Source organism: Carassius carassius, chromosome 25, assembly GCF_963082965.1.
Source record: "Carassius carassius chromosome 25, fCarCar2.1, whole genome shotgun sequence".
Lineage (NCBI taxonomy): Eukaryota > Metazoa > Chordata > Actinopteri > Cypriniformes > Cyprinidae > Carassius > Carassius carassius.
In genome coordinates this window covers 30,598,947-30,614,883 of record NC_081779.1, presented here as the reverse complement: position 1 = coordinate 30,614,883, position 15,937 = coordinate 30,598,947, and the positions used below count along the sequence as shown (strand labels likewise).

The 15,937-nt window shown below is 37.3% G+C and overlaps 1 long non-coding RNA gene, 2 other non-coding genes and 2 pseudogenes across 3 annotated transcripts in view; all 5 read right to left on the bottom strand.

The window, feature by feature from the left end:
- Nucleotides 1–2,125: 2,125 nt before the first annotated feature.
- Nucleotides 2,126–2,244, bottom strand: LOC132105178 (5S ribosomal RNA). Its single transcript, XR_009423883.1, has one exon. It is a non-coding gene; the product is annotated as a 5S ribosomal RNA (ribosomal RNA).
- Nucleotides 2,245–2,906: 662 nt separating this feature from the next.
- Nucleotides 2,907–3,025, bottom strand: LOC132105050 (5S ribosomal RNA). The gene has a single exon (XR_009423762.1). It is a non-coding gene; the product is annotated as a 5S ribosomal RNA (ribosomal RNA).
- Nucleotides 3,026–4,873: 1,848 nt separating this feature from the next.
- LOC132105234 (5S ribosomal RNA) lies at nt 4,874–4,992 on the bottom strand (annotated as a pseudogene).
- Nucleotides 4,993–5,652: 660 nt separating this feature from the next.
- On the bottom strand, nt 5,653–5,771 carry LOC132105259 (5S ribosomal RNA; annotated as a pseudogene).
- Nucleotides 5,772–13,295: 7,524 nt separating this feature from the next.
- LOC132104553 (uncharacterized) overlaps nt 13,296–15,937 on the bottom strand; it is a 343,753-nt gene continuing 341,111 nt past the window's right edge. Inside the window, exon 3 of the long non-coding RNA XR_009423543.1 lies at nt 13,296–13,424. This is a non-coding gene — a long non-coding RNA (uncharacterized LOC132104553). The remainder of the gene's footprint in view (nt 13,425–15,937) is intronic.

The window sequence follows — 15,937 nt, the reverse complement described above, 5'->3', positions numbered from 1 at the left end:
AATTGGCAAATAAATAAGTGTATAAACAATTGTGCTATAAATGATAATGGAATAGGATTGAGTGAGATGCAGGAATGTTCTAGGATGGAGGGGTAACAAATAAATATAAGGATATTGCACATTTTTGCATAAGCATAAGTTTAAGTGGGAAACATTTAACTGTTCATGAGGTAGATTGCCTGGGGGAAGAAACTATTCTTGTGTCTTGCTGTTCTTGTATATGCGGCTCTGAGGCGCCGGCCAGATGGCAAAAGTTCAAAGATGGGGTGACTTGGATGTGAGGGATCCAGAGTGATTTTCTGAGTCCTTTTCCTCACTCTGGATGTGTACAGTTCTTTGAGGGTGGGCAGGGGAGCACCAATAATCCTTTCAGCAGTCCGAACAGTTCTCTGTAGTCTTCTGATATCTGATTTGTAGCTGAACCAAACCAGACAGTAATTGAAGTACACAGGACTGACTCAATGACGGCTGAGTAGAACTGTTTCAGCAGCTCCTGTGGCAGGTTAAACTTCCTCAGCTGACAAAGTACAACCTTTGTTGGGCTTTTTTCACAATGGAGCCAATGTGATTGTCCCACTTCAGATCCTGAGAGATGGTGGTTCCCAGGAATCTGAATGACTCCACTGCAGCCACAGTGCTGTTCATGATGGTGAGTGGGGAAAGTGCCGGGGGGTTTCTCCTAAAGTCCACAGTCATCTCCACTGTTTTGAGCGTGTTCAGCTCCAGGTTGTTAAGACTGCACCAGACAGCCAGCTGCTCAACCTCCTGTCTGTAAGCAGACTCGTCACCGTCCTGGATGAGGCCGATGACTGTAGTGTCGTCTGCAAACTTCAGGAGCTTGACAGAGGGGTCTTTAGAGGTGCAGTCGTTGGTGTACAGGGAGAAGAGCAGAGGGGAGAGAACACATCCCTGAGGGGCACCAGTGTTGGTGGAGCAGCTGTTTGACATGAATTTCCCCAGTCTCACTAACTGTTGCCTATCTGTCAGAAAGCTGGTGATCCACTGACAGATAGAGCTAGGAACAGAGAGCTGGGTCAGTTTGGTCTGGAGGGTTGTTGGGATGATGGTGTTGAAAGCCGAACTAACGTCCACAAACATGATCCTCACATAAGTCCCTGTTTTGTCCAGATGTTGCAGGATGAAGTGCAATGCCATGTTGATTGCATCATCCACGGACCTGTTTGCTCGGTACGCAAACTGCAGGGGGTCCAGTAAGGGTCCAGTGATGTCCTTCAGATAAGCCAGAACCAGTTTTTCAAACGACTTCATGACGACAGACGTTAGAGCCACAGGTCTGTAGTCGTTAAGTCCTGTTATCTTGGGTTTCTTTGGAATGGGGATTATGGTGGAGCGTTTGAAGCAGGAAGGCACTTCACACAACTCCAGAGATCTGTTGAAGATCTGTGAAAAGATGGGGGCCAGCTGGTCAGCACAGATTTTCAGACAGGCTGGTGTAACGCCATCTGGGCCTGGTGCTTTTCTTCTTTTGTTTTTCTTGAAGACCTGGCGCACATCATCTTCACAGATTTGAAGAGCAGGAGGTATGGAGAGGGGGATTGCAGGTGTTAATGGTTGTGTAGGGAGATGGTCAGAGTGGGTGTTGGGGGTTTCAAATCTACAATAAAACTCATTCAGGTCGTTAGCAAGTCGTTGATTAGCCTCAGTGCAAGGGGATGGTGTCTTGTAGTTTGTGATGGCTCTCAGTCCTCTCCAAACTGAAGTAGAGTCGTTGGAAGTAAACTGGTCTTCCAACTTTTTAGCGTAGGTCTTTTTAGCCGCTCTAATCTCTTTGTTCAGTGTGTTCCTGGCCTGATTGTACTAACCAAGTACTAACCAGGCCCAAGCTTGGCTTCCGAGATCCGACGAGATCAGGCATAGCCAGGTTGGTATGGCCATAAGCGAAGGTTGCTGCAAAGAGAGGGCTATTTAAAGATCAGCCATTCTAATCACCAGTACATTGTATAAGTAGGGAAGAAAACCCAAAAGCTTACAGCACCTAGTATTCCCAGGCGGTCTCCCATCCAAGTACTAACCAGGCCCAAACCTGCTAATATTCAGAGATTGGGCAATGACACATTTTTTTTTTTGGCAAGATTATTATATAATTACTGAAAAATTTCCAAAAAGCTTAAAGCACCTGGTATTCCAAGGCGGTCTCCCATCCAAGCACTAACCAGGCCCAAACCTGCTTAGCTTCCGAGATCAGACGAGATCGGGCATAGCCAGGTTGGTATGGCCGTAAGCGAAGGTTGCTGCAAAGAGAGGGCTATTTAAAGATCAGTCATTCTAATGGCCAGTACATTATATAAGTAGGAAAGAAAACCCAAAAATTTAAAGCACCTGGTATTCCCAGGCGGTCTCTCATCTAAGTACTAACCAGACCTAAACCTGCTAAGATTCAGAGATCGGGCATTGACAATTTTTCTTTTTTTTTTTTTTGCAAGATTATTATATACTTACTGAAAAATTTCCAAAAAGCTTAAAGCACCTTGCTATTCCAAGGCGGTCTCCCATCCAAGTACTAACCAGTTCCAAACCTGCTAATATTCAGAGATCGGGCAATGACACTTTTTTTTTTTGGCAAGATTATTATATAATTACTGAAAAATTTCCAAAAAGCTTAAAGCACCTGGTATTCCCAGGCGGTCTCTCATCCAAGTACTAACCAGGCCCAAACCTGCTAATATTCAGAGATTGGGCAATGACACAATTTTTTTTTTTGGCAAGATTATTATATAATTACTGAAAAATTTCCAAAAAGCTTAAAGCACCTGGTATTCCAAGGCGGTCTCCCATCCAAGCACTAACCAGGCCCAAACCTGCTAATATTCAGAGATCGGGCATTGACTCTATTTTTTTTTATTTTTTTGCAAAATTATTAAATACTTAGTGAAAAATTTCCAAAAAGCTTACAGCACCTGGTACTCCCAGGCGGTCTCCCATCCAAGTACTAACCAGGCCCAAGCCTGCTTAGCTTCCGAGATCAGACGAGATCAGGCATAGCCAGGTTGGTATGGCCATAAGCGAAGGTTGCTGCAAAGAGAGGGCTATTTAAAGATCAGCCATTCTAATCGCCAGTACATTGTATAAGTAGGGAAGAAAACCCAAAAGCTTACAGCACCTAGTATTCCCAGGCGGTCTCCCATCCAAGCTTAGCTTCCGAGATCATACGAGATCGGGCATAGCCAGGTTGGTATGGCCGTAAGCGAAGGTTGCTGCAAAGAGAGGGCTATTTAAAGATCAGCCATTCTAATCGCCAGTACATTGTATAAGTAGGAAAGAAAACCCAAAAGCTTAAAGCACCTGGTATTCCCAGGCGGTCTCTCATCTAAGTACTAACCAGACCTAAACCTGCTAAGATTCAGAGATCGGGCATTGACAATTTTTTTTTTTTGCAAGATTATTATATACTTAGTGAAAAATTTCCAAAAAGCTTAAAGCACCTGGTATTCCCAGGCGGTCTCTCATCTAAGTACTAACCAGACCTAAACCTGCTAAGATTCAGAGATCAGGCATTGACAATTTTTCTTTTTTTTTTTTTTTTTTGCAAGATTATTATATACTTACTGAAAAATTTCCAAAAAGCTTAAAGCACCTTGCTATTCCAAGGCGGTCTCTCATCCAAGTACTAACCAGGCCCAAACCTGCTAATATTCAGAGATCGGGCAATGACACTTTTTTTTTTTGGCAAGATTATTATATAATTACTGAAAAATTTCCAAAAAGCTTAAAGCACCTGGTATTCCCAGGCGGTCTCTCATCCAAGTACTAACCAGACCTAAACCTGCTAAGATTCAGAGATCGCGCATTGACTCTTTTTTTTTTTTTTTGCAAGATTATTATATAATTACTGAAAAATTTCCAAAAAGCTTAAAGCACCTTGCTATTCCAAGGCGGTCTCCCATCCAAGTACTAACCAGGCCCAAACCTGCTAATATTCAGAGATCGGGCAATGACACTATTTTTTTTTTGGCAAGATTATTATATAATTACTGAAAAATTTCCAAAAAGCTTAAAGCACCTGGTATTCCCAGGCGGTCTCCCATCCAAGTACTAACCAGGCCCAAACCTGCTAATATTCAGAGATTGGGCAATGACACAATTTTTTTTTTGGCAAGATTATTATATAATTACTGAAAAATTTCCAAAAAGCTTAAAGCACCTGGTATTCCAAGGCGGTCTCCCATCCAAGCACTAACCAGGCCCAAACCTGCTAATATTCAGAGATCGGGCATTGACTCTATTTTTTTTATTTTTTTGCAAAATTATTAAATACTTAGTGAAAAATTTCCAAAAAGCTTACAGCACCTGGTACTCCCAGGCGGTCTCCCATCCAAGTACTAACCAGGCCCAAGCCTCCTAATATTCAGAGATTGGGCAATGACACTATTTTTCTTTTTGGCAAGATTATTATATAATTACTGAAAATTTTCCAAAAAGCTTAAAGCACCTGGTATTCCCAGGCCGTCTCCCATCCAAGCACTAACCAGGCCCAAACCTGCTAATATTCAGAGATCGGGCATTGACTCTATTTTTTTATTTTTTTGCAAAATTATTAAATACTTAGTGAAAAATTTACAAAAAGCTTAAAGCACCTTGCTATTCCAAGGCGGTCTCCCATCCAAGTACTAACCAGGCCCAAATCTGCTAATATTCAGAGATTGGGCAATGACACAATTTTTTTTTTGGCAAGATTGTTATATAATTACTGAAAATTTTCCAAAAAGCTTAAAGCACCTGTTATTCCAAGGCGGTCTCCCATCCAAGCACTAACCAGGCCCAAACCTGCTAATATTCAGAGATCGGTCATTGACTCTATTTTTTTTTTTTTTTTTTGCAAAACTATTAAATACTTAGTGAAAAATTTCAAAAAAGCTTAAAGCACCTGGTACTCCCAGGCGGTCTCCCATCCAAGTACTAACCAGGCCCAAGCCTGCTTAGCTTCCGAGATCAGACGAGATCAGCCATAGCCAGGTTGGTATGGCCGTAAGCGAAGGTTGCTGCAAAGAGAGGGCTATTTAAAGATCAGCCATTCTAATCGCCAGTACATTGTATAAGTAGGAAAGAAAACCCAAAAGCTTAAAGCACCTGGTATTCCCAGGCGGTCTCTCATCTAAGTACTAACCAGACCTAAACCTGCTAATATTCAGAGATTGGGCAATGACACAATTTTTTTTTTGGCAAGATTATTATATAATTACTGAAAAATTTCCAAAAAGCTTAAAGCACCTGGTATTCCAAGGCGGTCTCCCATCCAAGCACTAACCAGGCCCAAACCTGCTAATATTCAGAGATCGGGCATTGACTCTATTTTTTTTATTTTTTTGCAAAATTATTAAATACTTAGTGAAAAATTTCCAAAAAGCTTAAAGCACCTTGCTATTCCAAAGCGGTCTCCCATCCAAGTACTAACCAGGCCCAAATCTGCTAATATTCAGAGATTGGGCAATGACACAATTTTTTTTTGGCAAGATTGTTATATAATTACTGAAAATTTTCCAAAAAGCTTAAAGCACCTGGTATTCCAAGGCGGTCTCCCATCCAAGCACTAACCAGGCCCAAACCTGCTAATATTCAGAGATCGGTCATTGACTCTATTTTTTTTTTTTTTTTTTGCAAAACTATTAAATACTTAGTGAAAAATTTCCAAAAAGCTTAAAGCACCTGGTACTCCCAGGCGGTCTCCCATCCAAGTACTAACCAGGCCCAAGCCTGCTTAGCTTCCAAGATCAGACGAGATCAGCCATAGCCAGGTTTGTATGGCCGTAAGCGAAGGTTGCTGCAAAGAGAGGGCTATTTAAAGATCAGCCATTCTAATCGCCAGTACATTGTATAAGTAGGAAAGAAAACCCAAAAGCTTAAAGCACCTGGTATTCCCAGGCGGTCTCTCATCTAAGTACTAACCAGACCTAAACCTGCTAAGATTCAGAGATCGGGCATTGACAATTTTTTTTTTTTGCAAGATTATTATATACTTAGTGAAAAATTTCCAAAAAGCTTAAAGCACCTGGTATTCCCAGGCGGTCTCTCATCTAAGTACTAACCAGACCTAAACCTGCTAAGATTCAGAGATCAGGCATTGACAATTTTTCTTTTTTTTTTTTTTTTGCAAGATTATTATATACTTTCTGAAAAATTTCCAAAAAGCTTAAACCACCTTGCTATTCCAAGGCGGTCTCTCATCCAAGTACTAACCAGGCCCAAACCTGCTAATATTCAGAGATCGGGCAATGACACTATTTTTTTTTTTGGCAAGATTATTATATAATTACTGAAAAATTTCCAAAAAGCTTAAAGCACCTGGTATTCCCAGGCCGTCTCCCATCCAAGCACTAACAAGGCCCAAACCTGCTAATATTCAGAGATCGGGCATTGACTCTATTTTTTTTATTTTTTTGCAAAATTATTAAATACTTAGTGAAAATTTTCCAAAAAGCTTAAAGCACCTTGCTATTCCAAGGCGGTCTCCCATCCAAGTACTAACCAGGCCCAAACCTGCTAATATTCAGAGATTGGGCAATGACACAATTTTTTTTTTTGGCAAGATTGTTATATAATTACTGAAAAATTTCCAAAAAGCTTAAAGCACCTGGTATTCCAAGGCGGTCTCCCATCCAAGCACTAACCAGGCCCAAACCTGCTAATATTCAGAGATCGGGCATTGACTCTATTTTTTTTTTTTTTTTCAAAATTATTAAATACTTAGTGAAAAATTTCCAAAAAGCTTAAAGCACCTGGTATTCCCAGGCGGTCTCTCATCCAAGTACTAACCAGACCTAAACCTGCTAAGATTCAGAGATCGGGCATTGAGTCTTTTTTTTTTTTTGCAAGATTATTATATACTTAGTGAACAATTTCCAAAAAGCTTAAAGCACCTTGCTATTCCAAGGCGGTCTCCCATCCAAGTACTAACCAGGCCCAAACCTGCTAATATTCAGAGATTGGGCAATGACACAATTTTTTTTTTTGGCAAGATTATTATATAATTACTGAAAAATTTCCAAAAAGCTTAAAGCACCTGGTATTCCAAGGCGGTCTCCCATCCAAGCACTAACCAGGCCCAAACCTGCTAATTTTCAGAGATCGGGCATTGACTCTATTTTTTTTTATTTTTTTGCAAAATTATTAAATACTTAGTGAAAAATTTCCAAAAAGCTTACAGCACCTGGTACTCCCAGGCGGTCTCCCATCCAAGTACTAACCAGGCCCAAGCCTGCTTAGCTTCCGAGATCAGACGAGATCAGCCATAGCCTTTTTTTTTTTTTTTTTTTTTTTTTTTTTTTATTAAAGAAATTTCAAATAAAGTACAATAGATTAAACACAAGCAATAGAAAATACAGCATTTCTTCTATACACATCTCTACATTACACATCTTTCCTTTACATAGATAATTTAAAAATGTCCTTCACTTCCTGGCAGCTTCCACATTGAATCATTTAAAACACAATAAACTTTTGGGGTAAAAACATCATAAAAATAATCCAACACATTTACACCTTTAAAATACACATACAGCCTTTCAATATATAATTCGGTTTTCCTTTTAAACACAGTCCAAACATCCAACACAATGATTTCCTTTTTAGCCACAGTTCTTCTCTCCCATATTGCACTTTTCATTAGCATTACACACAGATTAATAAAATTTTTGTTTTGACACGTTTTTTCCCAACCAAACATCACCACTCTGTTCCATTCCATTACATTTTCATCCCAGTCTTCAGTCACATCTTTAATTAAACATTTACATTTTCTTAAAAACTCCTCCAGTTCTCTACAATATAAAAACATATGTAAAATCCCCTCTTCCTTTTCCTGGCACACTTTACACAGAGCATTTTCTTCCCTTCCTATTTTATTTAAAATAATCTCAGTAAAAACCACTTTATGCCTTATAAAATACTCCAAACATCCCAATTTAGTTTCCACACACTTCCCTGTCATGTTTCTCCATATATACTCTTTTTTTAAATCTTTGAATTTCTGCATCCAGTATCCATTTGCAATAGGCTCTTTAAAAACACCATCTCTAAAAGAACAATAAATCATTTTCAGAGTACATTCCTTAAAATCATACAGTTTTTCCCCTAATTTCACGTAAATACATTTCTCTTTTGGCTCTTCTTCCATACATTCTATTCTTTTAATCCACTCTTTGGGTATTGCGCTTTTAATGATTTCATATTTATTTTTTATGTCTTGTTCACTGTAATCCTCTTTTGCCTCCTCCATTGCATCTATAATAAATTGTGTCGGTAAAAAACCTTCTTTAAATTCATACAATACATCTCTCACTCTTGTTATCCCCACTTCCATCCATTTCTTTAAAAAAATCCCTTTGTCTTGTTTTAAAATGTTTTGGTTTAAGAACAGAGGTTGATTTAAAATGTGTTCTCTCCCATGTGGATCAAACTCAACTTTATCTAAAAATTTTCCCCAAGCACTTAAAATTTCTCTATAAAACTCTGGTAAATTTTCTGTCATCCAATTCTTCGTTTTCATCCATAAAATTCCATCCCCCATGTTAAGATCCCCACATTTGTTTAAAAAATATTTCATCGTCTTTTTCCACTCTGGTTTGTCCTCATCTTGTAGGTATTTCTTCACTACTTTTACTCTCAAACTATTTTTCCTCTGTTCCACATCTATTAAACCTAAACCCCCCTTCTCTACCGCCCCTAAAATCGTATTAAAAGCTATTCTTGCTGGCTTCCCCTCCCATAAAAAGTCAAGAAAACATTTCTTCAACCTCTTTTCTGTCCACATTGGCATATGCGACACATATAAAACATTCCATAGCTTAGACACCATTAAAACATTCAATACTAAAACCTTCCCTTTTAAGTTTAAAGTTCTTAATTTCCAAAAATTTAACCTTCTCTCTATTCCTGTTACTAGTTCCACCCACATTTCATCTCTTACTTTCATCTCATTTTTACCCATTAAAATTCCTAAAATCCTAATTTCTTCCACTTCCTTAAAATTAAAACTATCCTTTAAAACCATTGCTTTACCAAATCTCATATATACCGTCTTTTCTTCATTTACTTTACTCCCAGATCCTTTACAATATTCCTCTACAACATTCATAACTTCTTTGATGCTCTCCTTTCCTTTTACTATTATCGTTGTGTCATCAGCATATTGAAAAACCTTTCCCTCAGCATTATTTTCCTCAATTTCAATTCCAATTATTCCTTCTTTTTGTTTTATGGCCAATCCTAACGGTTCCGATACAAGTGAATATAATAATGCCGAAAGCGGACAACCCTGTCTTATCGATCTTGTGATTTTAAAACATTCTGTTAAAAACCCATTACACTTTATTCTCGTTAAAGCGCCCTTATATAAAATCTCAATATATTTGATAAAATCTCCCCCAAAACCAAATTTCTTTAAAACATCAAATAAATACTCGTGTTCAACCCGATCAAATGCTTTTTCAAAATCTAGACTAATTATGTAACCATCTTCATTTAGTTCTTTCATATACCATATTGTGTCTCTTTTACTCATTGTTATATCCGCTATATCCCTTCCTTTTACTCCGTATGCTTGGTTTGTTTCGATTATACTTGGCATTACTTCCTTTAACCTGTTTGCTAAAACCTTTGATAAAATCTTAAAATCTGTGTTAAGCATTGTGATCGGCCTATAGTTTTTTAAATCTACCTTTTCTCCTTTCCTTTTATATATCAGTTTTGTTATCCCCATCCCCATTCTTTCATTAACTTCTTCTTTTTCAAAAATCTCACTAAAAACTTCATTTAAAATCTTGGTTAAAATCTCTTTAAAACATATATAAAATTCACTTCCCAAACCATCTATTCCTGGACTTTTCTGTTTATTCAGCTGCTGTATTGCTCTTTCAATCTCTTCTTCACCAATTTTTTGATCGCATTCTTTTTTATCTTCCTTACTCACTTTTACTTTTATTCGATTCAACAATTCAATTTTTTCGTTTTCTTCTACACCCCTGGCACTAAAAAGATCTTCATAAAAATTCTTTATTTCTTCTAAAATCTTTTCATTCCCCTCTACAACTTCCCCATTTTTCCCTCTTACCTGTTTTATTGTTTCAGCTTTCCCTCTCTTTTTTTCCAAATCAAAAAAAAACTTTGTGCACTTTTCTCCCTCCACAGTATATTTAGCTTTGCTCCTTAACCTCGCCCCCTCATATTCTTTTTCCTCTATTTCCTTCAGTTTTTCATCCATTTCCTTTATCTTTTGTATATCTTTATTTTCTTTATTCAATTCCGCTTCCAAACATTCCTTTATTTTTTTTTCGTTGTATCTTTTGCATTTGCGTATTATGCTACAATACTTAATTGAGAATTTTTTTATTAAAAACTTTACATTCTCCCACCAAATTCTCTTATCTTCTTCATACATTTCATTTTCCTTTTCTTTTTCTATAATTTCTTTAACCTTTAATACATAGTCTTCATTTTCTAACATTTTTGTATTTAAAACCCATATTCCTGGCCCTCTTTGCACTTTATTCCAATCCAATTTAAAAAATAAGAACTTGTGATCGCTAAAACTTGTTTCTTCATACTTAATATTTTCTATAAAATTCTCCACATTTCTTGTACATAAAATAAAATCAATTCTTGTTTCACACACAAACTGCCCCACTATTTGCCTTCTTGAAAACTCTTTTTTCTTTTCATTTCTTTCTCTCCACACATCTATCATATTATTTTCTGCCATTAAAGCTTTTAATTCTTTTCTCCCTTTGTCAGTTTTAAAAACCATTCCATCTGCCATGTCTTGTTTACTAAAAACCGTATTAAAATCCCCCATCATTATTATTTCTTTATACTTCTTTACAAAACTACTTAAAACATAAAAAAACTCTTTCTTTTCCTTCTCCTCCGTTGGTGCATGTACATTTACTAAAATCAATTCCCTTCCTTCATGTTTTGTCTCTACAACCATACATTTACCCATCGTATCTTTGTATAAAATTTGACTTGCTTTAAAAACATCATCCTTCATTAAAAAAGCCACACCTCTCCCAAACCTCCCATCTCCATTATTGTACAAAATCCCTCCTCCCCATCTCTTTTTATATTCATTCATTACATTTCCTCTCCAGTTTGTTTCCTGTAGTACAATAATGTCTTCTCTTTAACATTTTTCTTTTATATTTTCAAATTTCTTTAAGTTCAAAAGTCCTCTTGCATTAAAAGTCACAACACTTAAAACCATTAAAAAGAAAAATAATAAATATCTAAAACCCATCATTCTCAGTCTTTCTCCTCCAATTCCTTTAACACCTCAAACCTATTTAAACATTTCACTTTTTTTCTTGAACTTTCTATATTTGGCTTTACCTTTAGCGATCTTCTTCGTATTTTTCCCCTCTCCGCCTTTTCCTTCTCATCCTCCTCCATACTAATTTCTCCTTCGTTATCAGTTTCTTTGTCTTGTTCTTTTCCTTTTTGTCCATGAATTGAAGATATGTCCATCGGTGTAATTTGTGTGTCCTCTTCTCTTATTTGTTCATTGTTATTTTCTTTTTCTTTTTCTCCTTCTCCTTCCTGTCTGTTGTTTGTTCCTTCCTCTGTTTCCTTTGGTTGTAATTTGTCTTCTTCATGTCTTTCATCACAATGTCCTTCATCATTGTTTTCTTCATGCACCTGTCTGTCCACCTGTTCTTTCCTTCCACCTACCACCCCCTCCATCCAGCATTCACATTTATTTAAAATTTCTTGGCAATCCGGACACCTGACAGCATTGCAGTCTCGTGCAAAATGTCCCCTTTCCAAACATTTATGGCACTTGAATTCTGGGCACTCTTTCAGTAGATGTTCTGGGCTCATGCACAGCCTACAAGTCTTCACCTGGTGGCTGTGCATCACCCTAAAGTACTGGGGGCCTTCAGCTGTTTCAATCTTAGTGCTGTAAGGGAGTGATGCCACTTCTTTGGGGAACCTCACCTTTACAAACCTTGTGCCGTCTTCGATGTCAGTGTCCGGATAGCACCTTCTTTTGATTTTAGATATGGGGGAAACCCCCCATCCTTCCAATTTGTTTACAATTTCCTTATCCTCCAGGTAGACAGGCAGGTGCATGAAGGAAACAACGTAATCTTTATTTTGCAGTTTTTTTACTTCACAGTCCACTCCCTTTATTGTCAATCCATTGATTAAAATGTCACACATTTCTTCCTGTTCCAATGTCAGTTCATATTCTTTGCCTTGTCTGGGTCTTACAGCCAACACCTTTCCACTTCCAATTTTTTCTGAGATTGCTTTAATTATATCCTCTCCTCTCACACCAATCACATTCTCTGTACTCACGATCACTGTTGCCTCCTTTAAATATTTTCTTTCACCAAATCTTTTCCTTGCTTCTTGATCTTTTACATTTCCAGCTCTTTGTCGCTTCTCCAGTCCAGTGTCATTTGCCGTGCGTGTTCCTCCAGCCAGTCCATTGTCGTTTGCCATACTTGTTCCTCCAGCCATTCTAGTGTCGTTTACCATGCGTGTTCCTCCAGCCAGTCCAGTGTTGTTTGCCATGCTTGTTCCTCCAGCCAGTCCAGTGTCGATTGCCATGCGTGTTCCTCCAGCCAGTCCAGTGTCGCTTGCCGTGCGTGTTCCTCCTGCCAGTCCATTGTCATTTGCCATTCGAGTCTCTCCAGCCAGTTCCGAGTCGTTACCATACAATCCGTCCATTTTTGAGAAAAAAAAGATCAACCACCCTCCAGACAGCGATATGCTGCTGTTAGGTGGCTTTCAAAAAAGAAAAAATGCCAAAGAAACAATCACAGATTCACAAAACAAACAAAACAACCACAAATAGAAAAACACAAAATGGAGGAGAGCCTTCCTCTCCCAACTGCAGCCAACACTTCCTGTAGCTCTCTAGCGCCCTCAGGTTGGTATGGCCGTAAGCGAAGGTTACTGCAAACAGAGGGCTATTTAAAGATCAGCCATTCTAATGGCCAGTACATTATATAAGTAGGAAAGAAAACCCAAAAGCTTAAAGCACCAGGTATTCCCAGGCGGTCTCTCATCCAAGTACTAACCAGACCTAAACTTGCTAAGATTCAGAGATCGGGCAATGACACTATTTTTTTTTTTTTGGCAAGATTATTATATAATTACTGAAAAATTTCCAAAAAGCTTAAAGCACCTGGTATTCCCAGGCGGTTTCTAATCCAAGTACTAACCAGACCTAAACCTGCTAAGATTCAGAGATCGGGCATTGACTCTTTTTTTTTTTTTTGGCAAGATTATTATATAATTACTGAAAAATTTCCAAAGAGCTTAAAGCACCTTGCTATTCCAAGGCGGTCTCCCATCCAAGTACTAACCAGGCCCAAACCTGCTAATATTCAGAGATTGGGCATTGACTCTTTTTTTGGCAAGATTATTATATAATTACTGAAAAATTTCCAAAAAGCTTAAAGCACCTTGCTATTCCAAGGCGGTCTCCCATCCAAGTACTAACCAGGCCCAAACCTGCTAATATTCAGAGATCGGGCAATGACACTATTTTTTTTTTTTTGGCAAGATTATTATATAATTACTGAAAAATTTCCAAAAAGCTTAAAGCACCTGGTATTCCCAGGCGGTCTCTCATCCAAGTACTAACCAGACCTAAACCTGCTAAGATTCAGAGATCGGGCATTGACTCTTTTTTTTTTTTTTGCAAAATTATTAAATACTTAGTGAAAAATTTCAAAAAAGTTTACAGCACCTGGTACTCCCAGGCAGTCTCCCATCCAAGTACTAACCAGGCCCAAACCTGCTTAGCTTCCGAGATCAGACGAGATCGGGCATAGCTTTTTTTTTTTTTTTTTTTTTTTTTTTTATTATCAGTCAAAATACAAGTTGTGTACAAGACATTAAAGCTGTTACAGGGAAATTTTCATAAATGCAAAAGCATTTCACAAAAGCATTTTTCCAAAAATGCATAACACTAAAAACCAAAAACATCTAAAATCACAAATTCATCAAGTTCAGTAATCTTCTTTTGGCATATAAAAGTGCTTTTGTTTTAAAATATATGTAACCTCCTTCCTAAAAATTCCATAAAAATCCCCCATCTTGTTTTCCAGTTTAAAATAACTGTACAGCATTTTTACATAATCTTCAACCAACTGTTTAAAAATCAACCATAGGTTTGCAGTAAAATCTCTGTTTTTGACTATATTCCTTCTTTTCCATATAGCTTTTTTGGCCAAAATTAAAAACAAATTAATTAGTTTCTTGTTTGCTGTATTCTCTGCCATTCCCAACATAAAAAATCTATTCCAGTTGCAGTCCACCTCATTATCTCTTAAGTCTTTGATTATTTCCTTTAATTTCTTAAAAAATGGGCTCAACTTCTCACAGAATAAAAACAAATGTAAAATTCCTTCATCTTCTTTTTTACAAACTCTGCATAGGGCATTAGTTTCTTTCTGCATTGCACACAATCTCATTTCCGTAAAAATCACATTTTGTCTAATAAAATAATCAAAACTTTCTAAATCCGCATCCAACCATTTCCATGTCATGTTCTTCCATATATCTTCCTCTTCGATTTCATTAAAATGCCTTATCCATAACTGATTGGCAAGAGGTTTTTTAAAAACTCCATTTATAAAAAACCCATAAAACATTTTAACAGAACCCAAATTAAAATTCACCATATTGTCTTTACATTTTAGAAACACGCTCATTTTCTTTTCTTTTTCTCCCTCATTAATAATTTCATCCAGCCATTGTCCTGGGATTGCTTTTTTTACTTGTTCGTATTGTCTTTTTAAAACATTTACATTAAAGTCCTCCTTCTCCTCATCCATTGCATCTATGATCACTTGAAGTGGTAAAAATCCCTCTTTAAATTCCCATAAAACATCCCTCACCTTTACAAATCCCGCTTGCAACCACTTCTTAAAATAGATATCATACTCTTGCATCTTTATTTTTCCATTTAAAAACAGAGGTTGATTTAAAATCATTTCCCTCCCCTCCGGATTAAAATCCACCTCTGTTAAAAAAAGCCTCCAAGCGCTTAAAACCTCTTTGTAAAATCGTGGGATCCCCTCCATCATCCAATTCTTAAGCTTCATCCATAAAACATTGTCCCCCAAATTAAAATTCCCACATTTATTTAAATAAAGAGCCATCAATCTCTTCCACTCTGCTCTGTTCGTATCATCCAAATATTTTCTTACCACCTTTACTCTCATGCTTTTCATTTTTTGTTCTACATCCACCAAACCCATCCCTCCCTCCCCCGGTTTCCCTATCAGTGTAAAATATGCAATTCTTGGAGGCTTTTTGTCCCATAAAAATTCTAAAACACATTTCTTTATTCTCTTTAAAACCCAGTCTGGCAATGGCATCACATGTAATGTATACCACATTCTAGATAACATTAGCATGTTTACAACTAAAATTTTCCCCTTTAAACTTAAAACCCTGCTTCTCCAGAAAATCAGTCTTCTTTCCATCCCTCCCACCGTCTCTTCCCACATACTGTCCATAGCCTCCTTTTCATTCTTTGCTACAATTATTCCTAAAATCTTTATTTCTTGCACCTCCATAAAATTACAGATCCCTGTAAGAACCTCCACCCTTCCATATTTCATGTATACAGTTTTTTCTGCATTTATTTTTGCACCCGAACCCTCACAATACAGTTTTGTTTTCTCCATCACTCTTTTAACACTTTCTACATTTTCAACCACAATTGTCGTGTCATCAGCATATTGAAATATTTTCTTTAATTCTTCTCCCTCTTCCATTCGTATTCCATTTATTCTTTTTTCTCTATTTATTAAAAGCCCTAAAGGTTCTGCTACCAAAGAGTACAATTGCGCCGACAAAGGACACCCCTGTCTTATGGATCTTAAAACTTTAAAAGGTTGAGTTAAAAAACCGTTGCATTTTACTTTTGTAAAAATATCCCTGTATAAAACCGAAATCCATTTTA